At 45.7% G+C, this 23,138-nt stretch overlaps 1 protein-coding gene across 1 annotated transcript in view; it reads left to right on the forward strand.

Moving 5' to 3' along the window:
- The window catches only part of LOC144169273 (5-hydroxytryptamine receptor-like), a 578,780-nt gene that overhangs the window by 121,042 nt on the left and 434,600 nt on the right, over positions 1-23,138 (forward strand). Inside the window, exon 2 of the mRNA XM_077698338.1 lies at positions 10,513-10,594. The gene's annotated coding sequence lies outside the window, so the exon portion shown is untranslated. The remainder of the gene's footprint in view (positions 1-10,512; positions 10,595-23,138) is intronic.

Raw genomic sequence — 23,138 nt, forward strand, 5'->3', positions numbered from 1 at the left:
CAGCTTCATAAACCTTGCCTGTCTGGGTTCGATACCCAGATCTGACAAGTCGGTCTGATTCCTCGAATTTGTGCTCAAAGTGCACGCGCGTGTATAGAAACTTGGATATTAATTGCGCTTTTGCAGGAAATTTTATACACTTGTAAACAACGCACAGCGTGACATTATCTATTGGAAATGAGGATCGTAGTTGCGGCGGTAACAAAGAATTTAGTGGGGCCCATTTTAACTAGAAACAGACAAGTACAGGCAAGTGCCAGAAAAAAAGACGTTTAAGAATTGAAATTAGGGAAGGTCTACTGGCCATTGGTTCAAAGGATGAGATAAAATCCTTCAGGCATGAACGGCGTATTGCACTCCCGAGAAATGAGAGCATCGGGAACTTTGTGCTGAACGTCTTTGCCCGGTGACGGGCCTCTCATGAACAGCAGTTGTGCCAACATTCGCAGACTTTGTTAGCCTTCACCGGAAAAGCCAATCCAGCGAGGAAAGAGCAACGACAAGTAAGCTACTTTTTCGTCCTCCAAAGCTCTGAACATTTGTAAACCTAGTCTATTGTCGACACTTGGAATTACAGCGACGCGATAAGGCAAAACGCGCCTAACGGAGTTGGTCAGGCTGGTAAGTGAGATGAGACATAATTATATTATATTTAACCTTCTAACTGGAGTAAAGCAGTATATATAGTGCGCCCAGCCTCTTTTCGCCAATAATTTTTATAATGTGAGAGTTGTTCTGGGGACAAGTCAATAATTCTGACCTCGGCCAAAAGCGATCAATTGCTGTCCCAATAAGGTATCGTTGTCTTCCGTACAAGGGCGTCGTTTCAGTTTTATGCGATAATTTTTGGCTATCATAGCTGGGTTTCTGGTCTTTGCGTGTACATTTACATACCGTACTTACCCGATTCTAACGCGCACTTTTTTTCCGGAAAAATAGGTCGAAAAATCGCATGCGCGTTAGAATCGGATACGAAACCGAAACTGCCGAAACAGCGGAAATTTCGTCCCACCCATCGCCATCGCCATCTCAAGATGGCGCCAAAGCTTTTAGCAACAATTTTTCGGACGCAGGAAGCATAGGCGCCTTGGATTTTCTATCGGCGTTCACACAAATCGTCAAATCGTTCCACTTGCGCGCTTGATAACACCAATAGCAGCAGCGACTCTCACGCGTTCAAAACGAGTGGTCGGCTGAAGCGTGCGCCTCTGGAGAAGCTCGCGGGATAGGCGTGCGAGGCGTGGGCCACGATCCCATCGACCATGGTTGAACGTTCGTTCACAAGTGTGCCATCGCGAACGCGCTTGACGGCACCAAGGACGAGAAGTTGTGGTTAGCGGAGAGCGACGAGGAGTGAGATGAGTGAGAATACTTCGAGAAATAAATCGCCGGTTTCTCTCGCATTGGTTTTTCTTGCTCACAAAGTTCTGTGCGCGTTGCAATCGGAGATACAAGTTTTTTCGTTGTTTTTTTTTTTGCCAGGAAAATCGTGTGTGGGTTAGAATCGGGGGCGCATTAGTATCGGGTAATTACAGTATTTGTATATTTCAACATAAAGCAAAAGGCGGTCATGGATATTGTTTTCACTATAGAGTTGTTGGCTTTTCTAAGCAAAAAAAACCGTTTTAGTTTTTGTTGTTATGCATATACTCGGTACATTCGAACTACCTTCACTATTTCTAGGCGGCGCTGTTGGATAATATACAATCGCGAGAAAAACCTTGCTGAACAGGCGCTCTATATAAGCCCACCTGCGTAGTGTATCACCGCCGAAGCGTTCGTAATTCTTGTTAATCAACAAGCCCCGCTTTGTTACTTCGTGAGCCTTTTAGGCGCAGCTACATTATGCGACTTCATTAATGTCGCTGTTAACAAGAGTAGCAATAATTATCTATGATGTTAAACTAATCGCAAAGTGAAAACTTTACTATTGGGAGGTCTCTCGCTATATACCGTTCACCGCGAGCACTTTCTTCCGCCTACACGAGATGCCGCAACAACCTCCACGGCCTCAGCGCAATTCCACTTTCGGTTTCCGCCGTGGAATCCTGTGAGCCACACGAGGAGGTCGTATAGAAACTTGAGCCACCCTAGCCATGGTTCGCAATGAAGGGCGTCGTTAGCAAAATATGGGAGGCACGAGGAAAAGCTAGAATTTCACGTGGTCGACGCAGTCATAAACCATGTTGGTTTTGGCGATATGGAATAGGACGTTCACGGAAGCGCTCCAATCCACCGGCACATGGGCATTAAGCCCCGGCACGCCACCACCACTAGGATGGTTCAATTATCCACTCCAGATATCAGGTTCCCTCCGTGGACACGGAGTGTTGTTCCAATTATGACAGGTAGACGAGATGAAAAGCGGAAAGGCATCGAAAAAACGTTTGCATTTATTGATTACAACTTGGGAGCAGAAGGTAGGTATGTTTTCAGTTTGCGCGCTCTGCGATCATAGCGTATCTTGTGAAAGCAACCCTCGATGATACAAGTATCTGCAAAGTCTTCCGAGATACAATTCGTCGCGAAGTGTCTTGTTAACGTTAAGCCTGTTGCATTTTTATCATAGACCGACGCAGCGCCACAGTTGACAGGCTGCCGCGAAAGTGAAGTTTGTTACTTTAACACGCATTGTTATCGCAGTTATAAGCCCCTCTAACATCATCTGCGACCATTTCTGCTTAAAGTGGGCGCGTTGGCATTTTTAGGCAGGTCGTCGAAACGAGGCGCGTTTGCTTGGTGCGCTTCTGTTTCCGCGCATATATAACTATCGGTGTCTTACAATTGTAGCGTGAGCATAGCATTATGGAATTCATTTCTTCCACACTCACCATTCAAAGTTACTTCGGCTGAAAAAAAAAACACTGTAAAATAGGAGACAAACAACACAAGTTTCAACTTGAATATTAACCTGAACAAGCGTTATTCTTCCTTCGCATCCTTGCTGAAGTATACACTGATCGTGAGCGCAGTACACTCGTAAAAAAATTGGCTGCGTATCTGCGCCTTCTGTTGCAAATGTCGACAAAAGACGATAGTCTTTGTCGGTATTTGCCGAGCAAATGCCTCCCACCGCTTCCCCGCTCACCCCTCATCTTGTTCATCTTGCGTCGCGCTCCTCCCAAGGTAAAGACGCTTGAGGTTTGCTAAAGTGAGTTTAAATTTACCGCGATCCACTGCTCCAGGCCAGATGCTTCGATGCAGGCGCTGCCATACGGCGGAGACGCCCGTGAATCGATGCGCCCTACTTCATCGTTTATAGAACCGCGGTGCCCTAGTCCACGTGCGTTCAAAGCACAATGCGGAACATTTATAGTGGAACCTTTCGTAACTGTTGCCGTTGAATTAATTAAAATGCCGCCAGAAGCTATAGTGGCGCTTGCGCCAGGAGGCGACACTGGTATTTTTTTTTCTCGAGTGGATGTAGTATCTCATCTTGAAGAAATCAAGCATGCATGATTTTTTTTTAATTAAGGGACACTGCACATATCACTCATGTATTTATTTTCAGTGGTGTATTTGTGTAGTGTCTTGTTCTTGTTCAACAATGTTGACAAGTATGAAGATATAAACCGGGCTTTGACGTTTAGATTTGGCTGTGAGTATATAAGACTATTGCGCAGGCTTTGCTTCGCTTTGGCCGGCTGACTGAATCGAGTCACAGACGGACAGGCAGACAGACAGACAGACAGACACATAGACAGACCAAACTTTCTGCATTTAAGTTGCCCAAGAAAGACTATCATCTATAAAACACATTTTACATACAGCGAAGTTCAAATTCAAACAGTGTATAGGTCCAATACGCGCACTATAAGATGCTCTGCTCGAAGCTTCATATATTTTCGAAGATTCATCACCAAAAGCTACTGGCCAATGTGCTACCACTGATGCTGTTGATCTATCTATAGGCTGAAAAAAAAAACCATTGAAAGTATCATTCCGCATGAAACAAGCTGCAACTTTCAATAGTAATTGTGGGAAAGTATACTGAGTAGGACCAGGTCAATTCTGTGTAGTTATCGACGAAAGAGTCGCAATGTCCCTGAAAACTGTACCCGTGTGTTCCAAATGGCATCCGCATGCAAATAGACCAAGACGTGGACAGGGTCTGACCACAGCACTGAACAACGTTGGTACGTAGCTCAATAGTTGAATTTCACCCTTGTAAGTTTAATTTAGAAGCATTAGACTTGGGCTCGCCATAGCACCAAGAAAGGGACACTTATTATTTAGTTATTGTGAACGCATGGTTAATTGATGAACGGCTACGGTATTTTTTTACACTCATACATGCTACAAGTCCGGCAATATCTTGTTACCCTACGAGATATGCACATCACTCGGGTAATTTACCATTTTACATTGTGAAGCATTGTCAAAGGAGAACAAAAAAACGTATTTCAGTTGAGTTGAAATACGTTGCTTTTTTGTTCTTTTTTCATAAAACAAAAATCAGTTGTATATCACAATGCTGTTTCAATACTTTTGTTGAGAATAAATTGAAGCGCGAATATTTTTCAAACTTCGTGATCATGAAATAAAGTGAATCTTCGGTCTGACCACAAATTTAAAATCTCTCCCGCCGGGAAGAAAACAGACGCCCGAAAACCCTTCACTTTCGCGGTCCTATTTTCTAAATTTGGCGAATGCGTGACTCGGATGTCTGACGTGGAAAGCACGATTTTCAGTGGCGGCATAGTGCTGCTTGGAATGGTGTTGCAAAGAACATTCCCGTGGCTTTGACGAGGTTCAATAAATAGACGCGAGGACTGTCAGAAACTTTTCGTATTACCAAATGCTGAGCAATTGCCGTTAGTCAGCCCACGATAGTAACAGTAGGATGGTTCTCTAAAAGGGACGCAAAGCATGTGGAGGAATACAGTTTTTTTTTTTCGTTTAGCTCTTTCCGTAGGAATTGTAGCGCAGTGGAACCTGAAGTGCACGGCTGTGTGAACGCATACGCCGGTGCTTCCGAAAATTGCAGTTGCGGCTGTAGGCAAGCGTTTATATGCACTTTGTTTTTGTTTTTTGAATATGCCCAAAAATTCCCGGAAGCGGGTGTTTTATTCCTCAAGGAAGGGGGGAGGGAGGCGGCGGTTCTATGTGTGTTATTGGTCGATTTAAAACCGCACCAAATTCCGCGGCGTTGCATTTTCACGCCTTCGGCGCGCAATTTTTCAAGCCGCCACTGCTCCGCCACTACATAGCATCGGTGCAGACAGAGAGCGCTGTGCTGGCGCGATACGAACCGCAAAACGGAGGCTGCGGGAAGAGTAGGGCGTAAACGACACCCATAATCGCTTTAGGCGTGATGCGGTTCGCCGCACCAGGTTATCTGCTTCGCCAAGCGCGGTTTGGAGGGCTTTTTTTGTTATTGTGGTCGCTTTGGTAAACTTCCCAAAAGCGCTCGGGAAAACCGCTAGTGCTTTAGGGGAACTTCGCTCCCGTTAGTTTACATCGTCGGTCTGAGCGATTGCTTATTATTGTGGCCCGCAAAACATTACCCATCGGCGAGCCTTTGTCAGCGTCCTTTTTCGGATTAGTGGGAGCATACCCTGACGCAGTGGTAGACCAGTAATTCACAGACGAAACGTAACACGCTGACCGAGCCAAGTAACTAAAAATTTTGCCGCTCGCTGGTTATCGGTCGGATGAAAAGCTGGCTGTTGGTTTGCGGGGCTGCTTTTATCGGGAATGTTGAAAATGATGGTTTGAGAAGTATGGGGAGTGAAGAGACAAGAAAACAATGACAGTATAACGAACCAAATGTTACGGTGGCAATCGATGGTCGACTTAGAGGGACTTTTTTCGAGCAATTTGTGTGAAAAACGGTTCCACCCCTTTAATTGTTGCGTTGCTGAGTTATTGTTCGCTGTGGAGCAGGTCGACTACCTCGTTTACACTACAGTTAAACCTGGATGTAATGAACCTCCATGTAACGAATTCCTGTAATTTACGAAGGTTTTCAATTCCCCTTTGCCATTCCTTTTGAAGCCCATGTTTTTTTGACCTGTATGTAACAAAAACATTCCGGCGATTAATTAACTTTGATGTAACAAAGTGCCTAAGCTGATCACTCATTGTTTATTGCCCTTTTACTGAAAAATTGGCAGGAGAAATTCACTAAAGTAGCGTATACTACAAAAACGCTACAATCGCCTTAAAACAAAATTCCTCATCATGGTGATGATAAACAGAGCGGCTAGCGCCATCTGTGGCTACATGTAGCAGCCACTTCTGGTTTTGCTTGTGCAACGTGAACAGCATGACAGGTAGGAGGAGTAACTACGCTTCACTTTTATTTTTCACGGGCATCACAAACTACCGTGGGTTTCCCCGTGTGAGTGAGGTGTCGGTTCGAGACATGTTTTGAGAAGCTAGGCCTGCCTGGCACCATGTAGTCGCGCGTCTCTGCTGCTATCTGTAGTACCGATTCGTCGGTGATGAGTGCTGCGGTCCGGAAACGAAATATTTTTGTCTTTTCAAGACAACCTCGCAATTTTGAATGCCATCTCCGCCAGTGAGAAAGAAGATTGTCGCCGCCGGTACAGTATCCCAGCTAACACCTTCTCAACAATTTTGAGTGCGAAAAAAAGCATAAAGTTCGCGAAAAGGCGTCCTTTCGAAGAGCACGTTTGGTTCTTGGAAGGCGTTAAGGCACAGAAAAGTGTGAAAAAGCAAAACTGAGACTTAAGTTAGGCTTCCGAATACGGAGATAACTGAACCTGCTTCGTTTGAGCGCCGTGTAATGCACAAACTTGTGCGAAAGCAGCAGACAAAACTCGTGCAATTTTTCACTATGAAAGAATTATTAGATTAGTGAGTTCAGCTTCACTGATGTCTAGCAGCTGGGCTTTGTTTGTGCTTCATTCACGCGATTCTTAGCTGGAAACCTGCTTGTAACGAAAACCTGAATGTAACAAAAAATTGCGAACTTTTGGCAAATTTGTTACATCAAGGTGTAACAGTACTTCGATCTATAGATGGTCAGTTGAAAATGTCTTCGCCTTGCTGAAGGGAAACAGGTTGGGGAGACAGAGAGAGAACACGCCATGCTGGAACAACGAAAGAAGGTTGAAGTAGGACATTTTGGTTCTTATTGCTTGGGAGTTTAGGATACCCCAAAATGCCAAAGCGCAAGAGGTAAGAGGAAGTGCTTGCATCCAATCTCTAAAAAATAAGCGTTAAATCTTTTTATTTCAGGTCGTCTCGTTTAACTTCTGCGTGCACTGTACGCGCACCGAAAAGGAGGGCCATACTCAGAGAAGTGTACCGATTAAAAAAAAAAAACGAAACGGGCTTTTACACTACTCCCTTCAGTCGGTAAAATTTAGTACCACTCAACGCTGTGAATGTTCTTAAACTGTGTTGGCGTCATTGTATGCTTTGTAACAACGAAACTAGTGAGTGTGCCATGTTGGCCGCGTTGTGGGTGTTTTGGCACCAATCGGGAGATCCCGGGGACAAAGTCCTCAAATACGCCTCCGCGAGTATGGGCAACGTTGAGGGTATGTAACGCTATTTCTGTGTTTGCATTCACAATAAATGAAAACTCCAGGGGGTACGTGTTGACCAATAAGCGCCTTGCGGTCATGGGCTATCTTATTTGCTAGGCTTAACGGATGGTAGCCCTAACATTGAGCAGGACGCACGCCAACCAAAATCACACTCGCTGCAAGTGAAGCTTTCGAAGGTACATTGTTGTTAACGTCGCTAGACCTCGAAGCATAACGTTAGGCATAACGTCACGCCGTTACATATCCGCGTCGCCCCTCTATGCGCGCAAGCTCATAATGAAAAATGCTGTGAGTTAGCGTTGGTGAATGCCGCTATGCGGGCATGTGCTAGTCTTCGACTTGAGGATTTTCCTTTTGGGTCTCGCAGAAGGGACGAAATCCGGGGTGTGAGCCACTTACTACTAACGCGAAAACACGAATGACTGAATTTCGACATAGGTAAAAATACAGCATCAAAAACATGATAGCTGGACCACCAATAAAAGTCCGTAATAAAAATAGTAATACTAAAAATAATTCCCGATATCTTTTATTTATTATAAGAAGAAGAATTTACTGACGATTACTATACTCTCTAATGCGAAATTTGTGCCCAGTGCGAACTGCAGTCTTCTCGGTCACGGCGCATATCTGCTGCCTCTCAGGAAGAAATCGCGTGATCACTGAACGCACGGCGGCGCGCGCTACTCTGTGTTATCTTGCAGAGCATCGCCGCCGCCGGCCAGCATGTTGTGGGAAATCGTGTTTGAACCTCCCGCGCAAATGAGCGGCGAACGAGGCACCGTCTGGAGATAGTGCGAGAGGGAGCGCGCTCATTGGCCGCGACGCATGGCGAAAGTGTCAGGGGGAGGCAGAGAGACATGACGCCATTTTCCGCGCGCCTCCTTGCCCCTCACCCTTCGCCAGACTCCCCTCACCGTTAGTTTTTTTTCCGCCTTGTATGCTTCGTTCGCTCACTCGGTAACGCGGATGTCGCCGGACGCCGCCGCTACCGCGATACCCAGGTACCGGACGCCAACAGGCTGCGCCCTAAAAATAATTGCATTATAACATAAATCTTTCTATAAAACAAACATAAAAACAGTACCTAGTCATGTCTGCTGACGTCACGGTAGGCCTGTCTGGTATAGCTTGGCAGCCAGCGTATACAACGCTTGCTAAATGTACGCGGCGTAGTTGCAAAATAATCAGTACATACATCGGTAATTTGAATCTAGGAAAATAAAGTGAGAACAAAGGGGAAGAAATAGAAAAAAAGAAAGAAGAGAAGAGGAGACGACAAACAGAAAAACAAAACGTTAGAAATGCAGTCACAGCAGACCCCACAGCGCTTCTTTTTATCTTGTAGTCAGACGTAAGCGAATACAAATCTTCAGGTTACGCATTGAAACAGGCTGGGCACAATAACCACGTTTAATCTTAACTTACCAAGTTTGCACGGAGCTGTTATATAGGGTTCCTTCGGCCGTAATGCTAGGGCTAGGAAAAGCGCGTTCTAATGCTTGGTATTCCAAAAATGCCTCACTACAGTAGAGTCAGGCAATATAGAGCTTTGGCCATCTAACGACAAAGCTCTAAAGCTTTCACTGTTACTGTCGACGTCTGAATCGTACGATGCGCTGAGTGGGATTTACCGAAGAATAGAGTTGGTGCGGTTACGCCAATGAATATTACAGTGGCCGAACGCAGAGAAACCATATCGTAGGATTCTAAAACAAAGTCTTGTACGCATGGTTTGAAGCGATAAGGGCATACAATGATTAATGTTATATAGCATACAGAACACAGCGCGTATTATTTCATAGACAGAAGCCAAGTAAGAGTTCCCGGAAAAGTTATTGTAAAAGAACCACACCAAACTATTTCGACATTTATTTAACAAAGTGTACTGTTGGGCCAGTTGGTAGTTCATAGTGAAAAATAGCTACAGCGCGAATAGCAACAATGACACAGAAAGACGAAAGGATTAGCGCTCGTATGTCGGTCGTTACGCACATTTAGTAAGGTATCATGAAGGCGGACAATAATTCGTTGTGTAAAAAAAATCACCTAAACAGGTTGCAAAACTTTTCAAGTTGTACGAAAACAAGTTGACCGAGTTGTAAAGCAGTGAAATTTGTAAATCAGTGACCACCAATTCCACTGCTTTTAACGCTGCGGCCTGTAGACTATATTCACGTCGCCCCAGCTGGCGGCACAGCGAACAAGAACTGTGTCATAAGTTTATTCTAACCATGAAGTTGGCACGCATTTTTAAGGAAATTCACGAGCGTATTTCACATTTGACATTTTGATAAATCTAGAATCAGACCCATTCGAGCAATACATGCCTAGTTGGTGCACCCATTGTGGCGCACCGAACGATTCAAAGCTTTTTCGTTGAATGGCAACGATTTTGTGCACACGACACACTCCAACAACATTGTACTGCATTCAGCGGCGGAGACAAAACATGACGTGGCTGATAACGCCGATCTTTCGAGAATATAACTCAACGGTTTAGTTCCTCGCATTCATGTGCCGCTGCCTGTAAGGGAGCTGGGTTTCCACAAGCATTGAATAGACAAGGACGACAAATACAAAGTCAAATAGACGGACGAGGGTGACAATTGGAAAACCTAGGAACACACAGGGGATGTCTGCCAGGTGAAAAGCCCGCATGCACGAAGCTCATCCTTCCGGAAGATCATTCCTGTGACGACCTTGATGAGATGCAGCAGCTGCAGCTACCATCTCGCAGCAGACAGGTGCTTTCTGAAGAGCCTGCTGTGAATGTAATCAAACGTTTTGGTTTCACGCAATGATGCCCCGCTGACTGCCCGGCTGTGTGACTCATTTCCTCAATAATATGATTTACGAAACGCAGTGGGGCTAAAGAAAAAAGGATTCGCCCGAGCGTCTTCACAAATGCTTCTGTTTTTTTTTTCTGTCAGACTGTGACGGCTAAACAGCCATAAAACCTCTTGTTCAAAACTTGCTTTTGTTACTGCAGGAATGCGGCAACGGCGATGATCTGCAAGCGAGGCCCTTTACAGGCATTTCAAACACCCATCAACCACCGTCAAGTCCAGTCGGTAAGTTTTGAAGAATTTTATGTTATATGTGTTCCGAGCAACACATTCCTCGGATGCTAAATGCAAGGAGACATTCTAAACGGGGGCGCTGTTTGAAGAGATGATTGCGGCGTTTTATGCGAGCATTTCTTCGTGTTGCTACTATTTAGTGGTGTCAGTAACAGAAAAGAAATAAAGGGGAATCAAATTGTTAACATATCCTACAATTATTAGTTTACTGTAGTTGTTTGAAAGAAGACAACCAATATTTACATATCCCATCAACACATGCTATCGCCAGGGTAGTCATGCGGGATGCTTCTGTGAGCTGTTTCAAAAGAGGCTACATGTATACACAATCCTATTCATATATGCCTTGGTCAAGCTGAATCCCTCGACCCTTGTTGTTTTCTCCTCACAAATATATCGGATATATTTTCAAACGAAAGCGACATTTTGAGTGCCGATTACTCAAAGTGCCTACTTGAACACTCCGACGATGCCGTTATTTCGGCGATATAAGGGAGGCCATTCAATATGTTGTCGGCACACGTTCCGACTGCATGCACAGAGTGGTTACCTTGCACATTAGGCGAAGATAAACTTTTTTTTTTGCTGGTATCTTGTATTAGTGTTATTCAGGTATGCTTGGTTTGTTCTATGAACTATACACAAGTCATTGGTACGATGATAATACAGCTTTCGGAAATTTTGCGTCATATTTATGGGGAGTGTCATTGATGCTGTAGACCGTTAAAAGTAATGTTTTTAGTCATGTTTAGAAACAGCTGTATTTTGTGCATTAGGATACAATTGTAGTTGTTCCCTCCCCAATGTAATTGAAATAACATGCACAAATGTATAAAAATAGGACTTGGTTGGAAATTACGGCGCTATACACTCGTACGGTGATCCCGAAGTTCGTATCTATACCCAGTCTACGACGTAAAGATAACGAATGACGACAAGCGAAAAAAAATCAATGTGTTTCCGCAAGAAGCCCGCCGGCTTTCACCCTTTGTATTTTTATAGCAAAGCTTTTTTGGTCTCACTGATGGTGGTGTCGCAAACAAAAGACTCTTCAGGAAAGCCATCTTTACACAATGGGATAGTGCATTGTGACGGTGGTACTGATGACGATTACGATGATGATGGTGCTGACGACACAAGAAAGAAAATGCTTCCCGGGGTCGGAATCGAGCCTGTGTTCCTCGCGTTATGAAGCCATCGTCTTCCGACTGCCCCATTCTAACACGGCCGACGATGAAGGGGTGGGGGGGAGTGGGGGGGGGGATGCGACGGGCTCAGCTTTTTCGTGAGGGATTCGTTTGCAGTCGTGTGAGCTTTGACTTTGACTCGCAGGCAGTATTCCCTTGGATTGTTGCCGCTTATACTTCGACTCTCAGGCCGGCGGATTGCAGTTCGATTGTTGACGCTTTGCTTCATCCAACGCACTACTCCCCGCTGTGCAAATTTTGCGCTCCCAGGGCACCATGTTCCACATGGTATGGGAGTGTTCCGCAGACCCTAAGATTTAAAGAATAGCGCACCCTTCCACTGGGCAGTGGGAGAAGGAGCTGTCTAGCTGCGGTCTCGAGTCCCAGCGTGGGCTGGTGGAAAGGGGTGTGGCAGCAGGGGTCTTCAATGGAGCCCTGGACTGAGGACCTCCTACCACATTACGATGCTCGCAATAAAGTTTATTCTCTCTCTCTCTCTCTCTCTCTCTCTCTCTCTCTCTCTCTCTCTCTCTCTCTCTCTCTCTCTCTCTCTCTCTCTCTCTCTCTGTTATTGAAGCGCTTTGGCTTTGGAATTTTTTCGTTTTATTTTCGCACGAAAAAAAGTTTTGCCCCTCAAACATCGTCGTCTTTAAACGGAGGAGATTTGGTTTTCTAATAACAGCAGAAGTTGCATCTAACAATCAGATACATTTAAATTTTGGCTGGTTAAAAAGGACTGACATTGCAGCGGTGTCATTTTTAAAATGTGGCAGATCTAGGTGCCAACAAATTCCAGGCTAGAAGAAAAAAATTTGCAAGCTGTACTCTAATGAGCTGTTTCATATGTGAAGATTGGTACCACGCCATAAGCTTTGAAGGCACTAGGTAACACTTTTAAGCACAGCTTTAGACAAAGCCAGAGCGTACGAAGAAAACACGTCTACTGGCACGTGTTAGGCTCCTTTCTCTCCTTGCTTGTATGGCTTTCCCGCAAGGTGATAATAGTGCGACATAGCACGTTTACAGTGGCTTACAGTGGCTAGTAAAGTCGCAGAATGTGCCAGGCGCACCCGTTTCGGTTCTTTAAACTGACAAGGACAGTAATAAGTGTAAAACGAACAAGCAATGTTCTTGTCTCTGTAGGTGTTTAGCTACGGTTCTGTGCCAGCTCATTCATTCTTCAGGATGTCCGAAATCAACCTCCGCGAGAGAATCTAATTTGGCGGCCTGTTGTCACGAGCCTCTGAAAACGAAGAGACGTAAAGAAACGAAGCAATGAGTCTGATCCTGTCGTGTTTACACTTTAAATTTCCCTTGCTTCCCTGAGCAAGACGTTATTAGAGGGGTTTAGCATATCGCGTGTTCCGTGTGTACTGTGTGTACCTGGACCAGCCTGAGCCTGCGCCCGCGGGCGCGGTGGACGGGCACCCCTGACCGGAACGACAGCACGGGCACGGGGAGGCATGCGCCGCCCATGAGCGGAACTAAGCCACCCTAGCGGAACCGGAACCAATGAGCACATGTCCAGTGAGGTCTTGGTACATACGGCACATGATATTCACGGTATGCTAAAACTGACTATTATCAACTTTGTACGGACAGAAATTTCTTAACCATAATATCGGGTGAACGCATTAGTGGCATTCCAGGGTTTTCTTGCAGAAGTAATAGCAGGGTTCGTGTTTATGTTTAGATTTAACCACTTACTATCCTAAAAAGAATGCGTCATTTCCTAATTGTTAAGGTTATGTTACGTTCCAGTAAGCAGAGTAGTCTCGTGGGACTGAAAATTAATGTGCTGAAAACTAAATAATGTATAATAATCTAGGGAGAGCACAATGCACTGCAAGTGGTCAGCAAATATATCTACTTAGGCCAAGTAGTGATCCCAAATCCCAACCATGAGGCAGATGTAATTGGAAGGATAAGAATGGGGTGGAGTGCATTCGGCAGGCATTCTCAAATAACGAAGGACAGCCTGCCATCGTCCCTCAAGAAGAAAGTGTATGACATCTGCATGTTGCCGGTACTCACTTACGGGGCAGGAACTTGGAGGCTCACTAACAGGGTTCAACTTAATTTGAGGACGACTCGGCGAGCAATGGAATAGTAGAGGATGGATGTAACATTATTGGACAAGAAGAGAGCGAAGTGGGTCAGGGAACAAACGCATTTTAAGGACATATTAGTACAAATTGAGAAGAAGAAATGGACATGGGCAGGACATAATGCGAAGGCAAGATAACCGTTGGTCATTAGGAGTAACAGAGTGGATCCCTAGAGAAGTCAAGCGTTGCCGGGGCGGCAGAAAGGTAGGTGGGTAGATAGGACCAAGAAGCTTGCGGGGATAAAGTGGTCGTAGTTATCCCAGGGCCGGGATAATTGGAGATGCATGGACGAGGCCTTTGCCCTCCAGTGGGCGTAGGTAGGCTGATGATGACGTTCCGGTATTTTCATCACCTTCCCGCTTTAAAAAATCTTCGCTCCTTTTTGTGACTGCTCCCTTAATATTCGAAATGCTAGAGAATATTGTTTGTGGTGATGGTGATTTGCTTGTTATGCCTAGTATTGCCGCTCCCCCAGAAGCCCATCTGTACCTGTTCTTTTTACAGCGCAGTTGTTACAGCCTAGGGTTTGACGAAAAGTTAATTTGTCGGCAGGGTGCCTATACTATAGAAATAGGTCACGTCGACAAAACTGAATCTAGCTGTATGGTAATGCTCCGTAGCTGTCGCTCTAACACAGGTATCTTGAAAGGATCACACTCACGTTCGCCTCTAGGAATACTCTATTATTACTTCACGTTTGAGTTATTTGTCTCAATAATGAGTTCACAGTGAACTCGTAAGCGTCGCAGAATTACGGGCTACTTTCAATACATGGCCGGTAACGGAGAGAGTATAATTACAGAAAAAGCCTGCAACTTTTTTATTGAAACTGCACAGAAACTAATTACACGACAATTAGCCGATAAAACTACTAAAGCATTACGCCGCGTTTAACCAACTTTTCGCGGTTACGTAGTTCACGGTGAAGTTACAAATATTCTTGAATTGCCCACTGCTGGTCCACAGGTGGGCTTTTACGAGAGGCAGCGGTACAGCCCCACGTTTACCCTCTAGAATTAAACTCGGGCCTCATTAGGTTTTATTGAGCTCATTAACTCTAAAGTACGCTCAATCGACAATTACAAAAAAATGCGTTTGTTTGTGCACTTGGACTGTACCCAGCTCCACTGTTCCTGCTTCTTCTCAGGGCGGAAAGGGTGGAATGCCACATAATTTGTTTTTGCTAAATTGTGGGTGTTCGATTTCTCTCGATATTGCAATATCTTCACTAGTAAGTGGCATTCTCTTCTGAATCATAGGTGTAAACGTTCTGCTACCTCTCGCTGATGGCATCACTATCACTTTCTGTCATCGTCTTCAACAACCCACGACTGTTTCATAATTCAATCCAATATTACAAGTTAATTATTCTCAGGTATTTTTGCGACTGAGTAATCGTGAACCCTAAGAAACACTGCAAACAAAATAGACAGCGATTGCAGCCGCAGTAATCGTCAGCTACACTGTCGTTGCTGCTTACTGGTGATAATAGGAATCTCCCGAACATCGATTGTAAACGCTCAGTATACGACACTTCGTGCAGTTTTGCGGTGGATATAACGCGCGACAGAAATACCGATACAAGTTATAACCCAGAAAACCGTAAATCCACCTGCTAACAGAAGAAACGATGGGGTGAAAGCGCGGGGAAACGTAACCGCAACCCAAAAACCGCAGCAATCTATATCCACCCAGGAGCGCACCTCACTTAGCGGTATTAACCACGAATTCAAGATTTAAAAATTAAACTGTTTTGGTTAGCATCGCATGCAGTCATGCTGATATGTTAAACAAGCCCACTAGGAGCGGTGACCTCAAGTTTTGAAGTGATTTGTTGATATAATGTAATCATCAATTATACCCTCAGGACGTCAACAACCGGACCTATGCTAGGCAAAAGATGCTGCAAATTAATAGGTACCTTTCATGTGCTCTGTAAATAAAAAAAGTAGTGTATGGACTTTACAACGGCTAAATCCTTATCACCCTGCAATCTCATCAACAGGATGAAAAGGTGCTAACCATGTCCTCGCGGTATGCGCCAATCTTTGATGAAGCTCAGTACATGTGCGCACATTTGCAGGTAATCAGTGTGTCACTTGTATCTGTTTCCGAGCATGTTTCAATAATCCTTGAGCATGATTTCAAATTTCGAAAAATAAACACCTTGTGCGCCAATTTCGCCTTCTGCATTAACGAGAAATTGTCCTACCCGACGAGCGCTCTCGATTACGCGGCTGCGCATACCTATAAGCTCCTATACCAGGCAATCGCGAATGCTAAATGATGACCGCTTTCGTTTCATTCGTTTCAGAAGATCCACATGACTGATTAAGCGTCTCCAGCCTAATGTCCTACAGCCCGAACAACTAAGCGAAGAGCAAGAGAGAGAGAGAGAGAGAGAGAGAGAGAGAGAGAGAGAGAGAGAGAGAGAGAGAGAGAGAGAGAGAGAGAGAGAAGTGGGAGGCAAGAAAAAGAAGGAGATAAAAACGCGTAGTAAAGATTTTTGTCGCAACCAGATTTTACGTCCAGAATTTTTCATTCGCGCTCTGAGTCAGTTCCATAAGTCCCATTTCCGTCGGCGTTACAATCACACCCCATTGAATCGAAGGTCTTTGACCTGCTCCCACAGCTTTTGAAGAGCAGTCCCCCATTGTCGAGATGTTTTTTTTTTTCTTGTGACAGGAATAAGAAAACAAAAGAAGAGAATTGGCATATCTTCTAAGAGACCCATGTTTTCTTTAGAAGTGCGGAAATGGATAAAATGCGAGCGGGCCCTGTTATTCATGCCGGATTTTTTTTCTTCCCCCCCCCCCCTCCCTCTACCCCCGGGATCAAATCAGAGTGGGCCGGAATGAACGGCGCTTTCAGTCCGCAGTTTGCCTTATATATAGATATTTTTTTCTTCCTTCTGTTTCTTTCTTTTTTCTCCCACGCGATCTTCGTTTTCCTTGCCACCAGACGTTATTGCATCGAAGATTGGCGACGTCGCGGCTAAAGGAAAACGGCGGATTGAAAATAGAGGGATAACGAAAGTAGATCTAGGAACGAATATATGGCTAGAAAATGAAATGCAAAGAAAGCACGTTGAACTTCAAATAAAAATGCTGGATAAAGAAAAAAGTACGCATGACAGAAAAGCCAAATACGCAAATGATGAAAGCAAGGGTAAAGGGGGGGGGGGGGGGCTGTGGGCGTAGGGAACGGAGTATCTCGGTCGCCACCGCCGCGCCCAGATTGCCCTGACCTCTGATGCGGAAAGAATGGCCAAAATACGCGCGGCGCAATCAATCTTCCGCCGTCGCGGGGTCGCCGAGGCGGAGGTCAATTACTGGTGGAGCAGTTATCATTGGAAAATCCCGTGACCTCCGCCAACGCTCACTCGTCGGATCTTTCTAGTACCTAAAAGGGGCGGCGACTGTGTGCACGCGCCTTCGGGCAGCGGGGCCGAAGAAAAGTATAGCCACACTGGCTGCAAGCTGAGTGGTACGGAGAGGCGATACGGCATTTGTCTCGCACGCTTCCGACGACGTAGTCAGGACCGAGAAATTGTCATGAATACATTTATCGGCGGAGATATTTTCGGTGACCTTAATGGCACTTCGTGCGAGGCGCAGAAAGTTACGCCTACCACGGCGCCGTATTTTTTTTTTTCGAGGGTATTTTACTCGTTCCTCAATCGGTCCTTACGATTGTTTCACGCTTATTATACCCATCGAAGTTGGAATTCTTCCGGGCTAGCAGTTTCCTTTTTCTTGTTCAAACGCGGGCATCGGAATATGCAATCTTCGAGCAGTGTCGACTGGATTTTTATGCGGTCGGAACTGGGTGAAGGCTGCAAGGCGGGGTGTTTTTTTTGCACCAGTACGGAGGCTTCCATATATGTCAAGAAATCGTATATGGAGGGAAACACCACCACTAAAATAAATTTTTAGCCGCATTATTTTTCTCTGACCTATTGATTGCAGCAGAAAAGACCTTGCTTCAAATCTTTAAAAAAGTTGTTCCTCAAGGCTAAACCATTGCGGAGTCACGCTCGTTGAGTGGAACACGTTTTTTGTAACATTGCATTGTAACATTGCAAGGTGTCCGAAAACCTTCAGAAGGCGTCGTCACAAACCGCCTTTTGCCATAGCGCCTTTCTTTCGTTTTTCTCAATGCCAATTTCGTGTAAAGCTAATTTGGTAGGTTGCGTTAATAAAGACTACCGGTTGGTTCTACATTTCTCACCCGAAATTGTTGCACGCAACTGCGATATTGATCTGAAATGATGGTTCGTAAGAGTAGGGCTATCACCTAATCTTGTCTGGGGTACTATTTTAGTTCTAGGGCCCTATTCTCGACTGCACAAATTGCCGGCATTTCGCCCATGTTTTTTTGCGTAAGCACGACGTAAGCAATCAGTGACGTGCTGCACCTATAGCTATGACGACATGCAGTGTAATTTGACGAGTCACTCACAATGATCGCTACCAAGGTATCAAATATTGTGAGAGAAAGATTTAAAAACACTTGGCATGTACTATAAAAATTAAGACGGTAGCTGAGGCGGACAAGAAAAACACATTTCTGGAGGTCAAATTTGGAGCCAACACCACAAGGCGATCGAGTAACGTTGATCCAAGAGCAAGCGAAAGGCGGATGTCGAGCTAAAGAACATCACACAATTTTTTTAACGTATCTATTTATTTCTTTCAATCGCTTTTATTAACATAGCTGGGCTCTCTGCTTCAATGCAAGCTTTGTTGCGTTATCACCTTCCCTGCCGCCGCCACGCCATCGTCTGCTGCTATGTTACAAGTTTATGGCGTGATCACAGAAAAAGACGGCCGCGACCATCGCTTCTCTGACACATAAGAGCAGCGAAGCGCTACGCCTGATAACCGCGGAGAGCACCGATGTCGCCGATTCACTCATTCGTCAAGCTGGACTGCAATCAGCGCTGTAATGAACTAAATAGTCACTTTTCATTGTTATTTTTCTCTTGAGTTCGATCATGTGACCCAACAGCTTACTAGGACAAGTATGGACAAATGCCATGCATTGGGTTCTCTTTGTCATGGAGAGGCTTGTACTGCCCTCTTATGTTGCGGTTACGCCAAACAAATTATTTTTATTTCATTGCCAAACATAAAAGCAAAATACTGCATGCTATTTGTATGTTCCATGATCGCTGACTTGGAAGCAGTTGAAACTATAATTTGTTTCGGTATGAAACACGCTTTAAACAGCGCGCATGCGAAACTGCGCCTGCTGCAAATTGCCGCCCATTTCGCGGCGCCGTAAGCCGGGGCAATATTGTGCCCTATTTTGCTTGTATTTTGCGGCAAAAACCGCCGCCATTTTCAAGCTGTTACGTAGCATTACGTCACTTTTACGCAGGCTGAAGTTGCCAATGCATGACGTAATTGTTCCCGCCAACTGTTTAAATTACGTCACGCCTTCTCAGCCAATCACAGAGGGGTGTGTATTACAAGCAGTATTGTTCTTGAGTAGCAAAGACAGACTTACGTTTAACAAGATGGCAAGTTGGGCGAGTTGGTGCTGATTCATATCGACAACAGGCGCGGAAAGACGTAGACTAAGAAAGAAATACACAGGACGACGCGCTACTAGCAACTTACGTTGTCAAGTCCGCTGCATTTAGTCTGGTTTTTCATTGCCGGCCAAGAATTATGCGCCTTTAGTAAAGAGAAATAAGGCAAACTTTAGAACTGGTGTCCGTAGACGACATGAAACGTCAAAATGACGACAGCACACACAACCGCTTTGTCAACCGGAAGCACGTGACCAAAATTGAAAGCCAATCAGAAAAGTCTTCCGGAAAATTGCCTGAATTGCCGGCAATTTGTGCAGTCGAGAATAGGGCCCCTAATGTAGTGGCTTTCACGCTGGATACGATTAGAGCTTGAATTGGATTACGTGAGCCACGGATCGTGCGTGTTTGCTCTTTGAAGTGCTGGCACTAAACGAAGGGATCGCAGTGGTGACGCGAAGCAGTCTTTGATCTCGGGGATATCGAGCGTTTTGGACGAAAAAGTTTCGTTGTGGGTGGGCGGTAAGGCATAGAATTGCATGCGATGTGGTTATAGGGATGCGAGCAGCTCCCTGTACAAATACTTACATACACCTCGTCAACGTCTCGGATGAGTAGCCACCAGAACGACGAGGAGAGCCGCGTCGCGGCTAGTAAAAACGTCGTATTGCCGGCTTAAATAGAGTTTATTCAATCCAACCATATCAATCACCTTCTACCCAACTAGTACAAAACACTTACAAAACCTAAATGCTGCGTATATACCAGACGAAAAAAAATTAGCAGTGGCTTAGCTAGGCTACGCCAGGATATACATAGCGTGAGCTAAGGTTCAGAAGGGTATTTTTCGGTTTCCTGGTTGTCTAGGATTAGCTGATTATCGTGCTTACTGCTGCTAAAACGATTTTCAATCCAATCGAATCCAATCCAATACAATACAATCCAGTCGCGGCAGCGGCTGTTCCAGCGCGCCAGCTGTGCGTGTTAGACGGCACTGCTCCTCGCGCATGCGCAGCACGGCTCTCCAGGAGCCACGCGAAACTGCTGAGCCTCGGCCAGTGTAGCTCACGCTACAAAACGTGGCTACAAAACGACTCGGAGAAGATGCCCACCGTTTCGACGACATCTGATGTCGCTGCTTATGTACGGCCGGCTCAACCTTTTCTAGACGATCTAAATACGGTGTTTTAAAGCTTGAAAAAAAAAATCCGGTTTAAATACGTATTATAAAGAAAGGTCCTGTAAAATTCGATTTGGATGTATTACGGAATCGACGTATAAGGCGTATTGTAAATGCCTGAAAAGCCCCCATTTAAAGCAGGTCGTTACCCGCCGTGGTGGCTCAGTGGCTAAGGTGTTGCGCTGCTGAGCACGAGGTCGCGGGTTCGATTCCCGGCCGCGGCGGCCGCTTTTCTGATGGAGGCGAAAAGCAAAAAACGCCCGTGTGTACGAGATTTCGGCGCACGATAAAGATCCCCAGGTGGTCAAAATTAATCCGGAGCCCTCCACTACGGCGCGCCTCATCGTCTCGTTGCGTCGGCGCGTTAAACCCTACAATCTATCAATAAAGCAGGTCGTTCGGGCACCATTATAAATATCTTTCTTGGCATACTACAGCTGCATTGAAGTAACCTTACAAACGACCATCACGTGCCTTTTGTTCTCGTTCTACACGACTTGGTCGATTAACATAACGTAAATGACAAAGTACAACACGACGCACGCCATTCGTGTGTCACACAATCTTCAGAATAATAAAAACACAATCACTTCAAACATTTTATTAAATGAAGTGCAACACGCTTGCAAACAATGGAATGTATGATTTACGGTTTGCCTATAATTCAGAATGATTAGAGTGAAACGAGTACACATTTCTTCACACGATCCCGGCCTGCCTCGCATCGGTCGGCCGCTGGCTTGGCATCAGCGACGATTTCATTAGGGCGTCCCTTTGAAAAAAACGAACGTAAAAAAAATTAGCAGTGGCTTAGCTCGGCTATGCCAGGTTATACCTTGCGTGAGCTAAGGTTCATTTGGTTATTCTTAGCATTCCTGGTTGTCGAGGATTAGCTTGATTATCATGCTTGCTGCTGCTGTAATGACACACACACAGTATACGCATTATCTGAGACATGTATATTTATCAAGCGGCTCCGGCGCAGCGTCACCAATCGCCCCAGAGCTAGGCTGGTTCCACAGGCGTGCGCCGGTGTTGCTGCGACGCACGAGCCATCAGTTCCACACCCGGCCAACCTTCGCATGATCATCAAGTGGACCGGGCCGCCACGTGCGGAATGGAGGTCGGCGAAGATGCTGGGCGCGTGGGGTGTGTGAGAGACGCCGGGCAGCGAGCAACGTTCTGTGCGCCGTGTGACATTCCTGCTCCTCGCCCATGCGCAGCACGGCTCTCTAGGAGCCACGCGAAACTGCTCAACATAGGCCAGTGTAGCTCACGCTACAAAAATTATTGCCTTTCACTCTGTGAAGAAGGATGACCTGTGAAAGGGGGTGCAGCGTTCATGGAGCGCAAAAACAGAACATGTTTTCGTGGAATTTGTGATTGAACACACTTTCTAGACAAGGCGCGGAATGAAACTTGGAAGAACCCCAGTGTTAATCTCGCGGACAAACATGGAGCTGTCTGTGTGACTGCAGTGTCGTGGGCATCTTACTGTTTCTGTAACACACCTACCCGATCCGCTAGACCACTGAGAGAACACCGGAAAGGTCGTATTGGGTCGTCAGACGTCCAAGTTCATATAACCCACCGTCAAAGCGGACATTCTAAAGGTAAAGGCATGAAAGCTATTGGTGTGATTGAACGCTCCCCTCTAAGCCAGTGCTGGCATAAACAGGCAACCGGTTATGCACGCGTTCTTAGAAGTGAAAGGAGGCGCTGAAAATGTTGCTCTGAAATTCATTTAAGCTAAACAAGTAATAATGGCCCACCTTGGTGTTCCTAGCGGAAAAGTTTCTGTTCATCCGGGAGGGATTCGCAGCTACTCGACGAGCTCGAACTAGAACTTCAGGCCGTGCGGTGTCGTTAGCGCTTTGCGTTATTTTCGCGCCCATTCGCGCTACTGTTCGGGCCAACGCTCCTTCAATTCCCATTCTTTTTCCCACAAGCGAACGACATCCGTCCGTCCCACAGTGAGTTAAAGCCTGTAAGGTCTCGAGCTATATTCTGGCGGACAACCATGATACCGTCCGTATCCCTACCCCGTCGTAAGCATGTTACTGTGTAACACATCAATCAAGCCCCAAACCACTCGATCGCGGAGGACAGCTGACAGAGCGCAACGAGCCGTGAGACTTCCGCGTTTAAATCTTCCACGAGGGCATGTCATCGGTAGCGGCATGAACTCCCGCTGTGCGTGCGCGTACCTCTCCTCCACCCCCCCCCCCCCCCCCCCATCCCGTGCAGGCAAAAATATGCAACCGGTGAGGAGACCATACTAGGCGTGAAATGCATTGGGGGAAATGCCACTGGGAAAGACGTTCGGCCTGCAGAAGGATTATGAGCTCATACCAGCATTTCAAATCAGCAAATTTCCATTCAACGGGGAGACATTCGCATTCACTAAGTGAGGTGAAATTTGAGGCGTCAAAGGCGGCGGCGGTTTTCGGTTGTTTTTGCGCCAATTCGCACATCTTGATTGTCCGCAGTCATCTGATAACAGCGCTACCACCTTTGTCGGCCG

This window comes from Haemaphysalis longicornis, unplaced genomic scaffold (genome assembly GCF_048455015.1).
Source record: "Haemaphysalis longicornis isolate Haplotype H1 unplaced genomic scaffold, Haemaphysalis longicornis Haplotype H1 scaffold_2, whole genome shotgun sequence".
NCBI classification, from domain to species: Eukaryota; Metazoa; Arthropoda; class Arachnida; order Ixodida; family Ixodidae; genus Haemaphysalis; species Haemaphysalis longicornis.